At 37.7% G+C, this 753-nt stretch overlaps 1 protein-coding gene across 2 annotated transcripts in view; it reads left to right on the top strand.

Annotated features, from left to right (window-relative positions):
- Positions 1-711: 711 nt before the first annotated feature.
- The window catches only part of lpin1a (lipin 1a), a 21,180-nt gene continuing 21,138 nt past the window's right edge, over positions 712-753 (top strand). For both annotated transcript variants that reach the window (XM_079997495.1, XM_079997494.1), the window contains exon 1: positions 712-753. This exon is cut by the window's right edge and continues 392 nt beyond it. The gene's annotated coding sequence lies outside the window, so the exon portion shown is untranslated.

Raw genomic sequence — 753 nt, 5'->3', positions numbered from 1 at the left:
TCAGTGATTGTTGGTGTTGAAGCCAATTAAAGATGTTGGTTCATTTAAATAGCATGGACACCTTATACAGAGAGCTGTTCATAACGGCCATCCAACTTGTCCAAAACGCAGTGTAGTTCAAGTGATGATAGATGAGTACTATGGTAAACGAATGGTCAGTGCCGATCAGGGTCCTGATGGCAGCGGTTTGGGAAAAGAGAGTATCTTCATCGTTCCGGTGACAGACTACAGGCCTACCTGAGCTTTTTTGAGAAAAAAAATTGAACTTGACCCCTTGACCTTTTTGAGTTGTTGGGTAGTTCCCCTGGCAACTGCCACCCTCCAAAAGGGCGCAAGGCACCACTACGTTCCACCCACTACATGTTTGTGCTGTCGTCCGGCGTGCTTTTTAGTATGTGACTAAAAACAATCAAACGATGATATTTCACCGCATGTGGTACGTTATCCTGGTGCCTCATACTCGATACTATGCTCGTACGACATTTTGGAGGCAGGCCATGTTTCCAAAGAACCTTCTGTCAGGGCTACCTTTCCCACCATGAGAATCTTACAAACATGGCAAACATTGCAAAAATGTTTGAATTAAACATAAAATAAATCAATATGAACAAATGAAAAGGTTAAAAATATATATTAAAAAAAAAGTTTAAAAAAAATCGGAATAAATAAATAAATATGAAGGCAAAAGAAAATACAAAAAAAAACAAAAAAACTAAAAAAGGACAAATTAAAATAATAAAATAAATAAAAAGG

The sequence above is a fragment of the Zeus faber genome, assembly GCF_960531495.2.
Source record: "Zeus faber genome assembly, chromosome: 3".
Classification (NCBI taxonomy): Eukaryota; Metazoa; Chordata; class Actinopteri; order Zeiformes; family Zeidae; genus Zeus; species Zeus faber.
Note: the sequence above shows the minus strand (reverse complement) of the source record. Positions and strands in the feature narration are given on the sequence as shown.